General features: G+C 24.3%; 1 long non-coding RNA gene across 1 annotated transcript; it reads left to right on the top strand.

The window, feature by feature from the left end:
* LOC110264753 lies at nt 753-2164 on the top strand. Its single transcript, XR_002350919.1, has 3 exons — nt 753-826; nt 1021-1093; nt 1884-2164. It is a non-coding gene; the product is annotated as an uncharacterized LOC110264753 (long non-coding RNA).

Raw genomic sequence — 2410 nt, 5'->3', positions numbered from 1 at the left:
AATAATAATAATAATAATAATAATAATAATAATAATAATAATAATAGAAAATGATAAATAAGTCTTTAACTTTTTTATTTTTGGACATTTAAGTCTTTAAAAATTTGAAAATACATTTAAATTTATGATATTTTTAAAATTTGAACATATCGATCTCTCATGTTGATTTGGATCTATCAGACTCAATGAAAAAATTAAACATGAGAGAATTTTTAAAATAGAACAAATTAGACTCAAAAATCAATGTGCTTAGATTTTGAAGAGCACAGAAACTTAAATATATTTTTAAATAGGGTAAACCAGTAAAGTATACTTTTTGTCCCTAAAGTTTGACAAAAATTTCAAAAATACCTCTAAATTTTATTTTGTTTCAATTTTGTCCTAAAAATTTTCGATTTGCATCAAATATACCTCTGACAACTAATTTTTCAAAAAATTTAAGACCAATTCAACAATAATTTCATAAGAATAACTCTAAATACAAGCAAATCAAACATAATTTTCATGCATTATTGTTAGATTGATCTTAAATTTTTAAAAAATTTAGCCGTTGAGGGTATATTTGATGCAAATCGAAAATTTTTGGGACAAAATTAAAATAAAATAAAATTTAAGAGTATTTTTAAAACTTTTGTCAAACTTGAGGGACAAAAACTATATTTTATCCTTTTAAATATTTAGAAACTTCAATGTTTGTGAACCAAAAAATATAATAATAATATGTTTTCAATTCCTTTGACATGCATACGTACAGCATCGGAGCAAAGAAGGTGAAGAATGAATGTAACGGATTTGGTGAATATTGTGAAGTACAAAATTATGACGGGTAATTCCTCATCAAACTTTTCTGCAAAATTATAATCTAGCAGCAATATATTTTTTTGCCATATTAGTATATCAAAATGTTTGAAAAATAATTAGAAAAAAAAACTAATTTTATGTATAATTTCTACTATTAACAATATTATATTGATATATGTGTTATTGGCAATGCGATTATACACATTTTGTCTTTTTCAGATGCTTCAGGACTTTCCAACAAATCAAGCAAGAGTATATAACTTTGAAGAAGAAGCTTGAGACTTATTTTCAGGTATCACTTTTTAGATAAAAGGGAGAGAACTTGAGAGAGTGTTCTTCCCTCCATAGCCTCCATTTTCAGCGTGTTTAGTGTGTTGTGAGGAGAGAGAGTGCTGAAAACTAGGGTTTTGGTTTAATTACTCTGTTGGTCTTTATAGTTTCACAAAATTTTCAATTAGATCCCTATACTTTTTTTTCTTTTAATTGGTCTCTGCACCGAATTTTTTTTCAATTAGGTCCTTATTAGCAGTAATTGGATTAATTTTATAGGGACCCAACAAAAAAAAATTGGTGCAGGGACCAAATAAAAGGAAAAAAAGTATAGGGACCTAATTAAAAAAAAAATTGGTACAAGAACTCAATTAAAAGGAAAAAAAGTATGGAGACCTAATTGAAAATTTTGCAAAACTATAGGGACCAAAAGAGTAATTAAACCTATATTATATTATGAGCTCAACCAATNTAATTATTTTTTTGTATTAACTACATAAATTGCGATAACTCAAAAAGAAACATATATAATTGAACAATTATGTAAAATATTTTAACTATCAGTATATTAAAATTAAATTTATATTGACTAATGAAAAGTTTTTTTCACTATACTAATTTTAATTTGCAGCCATTTTATGATCATATATATGCTTATTATTTAATTTCACCATACGATTTGATGAGGTGAGCAACTAACGATAAGTAACGCTTTTAATAAGTTAGATGTCTTATATATTCTTCATGATCTGTTAATATTTAATATTAATTACTATTTTCTTTATTTGGTCACTATCTTAATATTATTTCAGTTATTGAAGGAAGCTGCTCAAATCAAATGAAATAATGTGGGTGCCGAAACCCTTACCCTTTATTGAAGCTTTTTTTATCCACCAATAGTGTATGTGTGTGTCTAGAGAGAGAGAAAGAGAGAGAGAATAAAAGTTTTTAAATGTAAGAGAGCCATGAGTTAAGGTCGTTGTTATTATAATATTATCTGATTTTATGTAATTCATAATTCATAATTTAACTTAAATTTCATGCAACCACTGCCAACAGTACAGCATATATGTACACTTAATAAATTAAAAGATTTAATTAATATGTGTTCTAAAGACATAAATTAAAGTTATCAATTTTTTTTATTTAATATGAAATAAGTGTGTGTTTGAATTAAAGTTTAAAATTTTTTTTTGTATCAAATTAATTTTTTAAATTTTATTTTGATAAAAAATAAATTAATGCTAACGTGATTTATATTTGGTAATTTTTATATGAAAATAGATTATAATAAAATGAATGTTGTTTGGATTTTATTATTTAAAATCAGATTTAGATA

This window comes from Arachis ipaensis, chromosome B07 (genome assembly GCF_000816755.2).
Source record: "Arachis ipaensis cultivar K30076 chromosome B07, Araip1.1, whole genome shotgun sequence".
NCBI lineage: Eukaryota > Viridiplantae > Streptophyta > Magnoliopsida > Fabales > Fabaceae > Arachis > Arachis ipaensis.
This window is presented reverse-complemented; position numbering and strand designations above follow the sequence as displayed.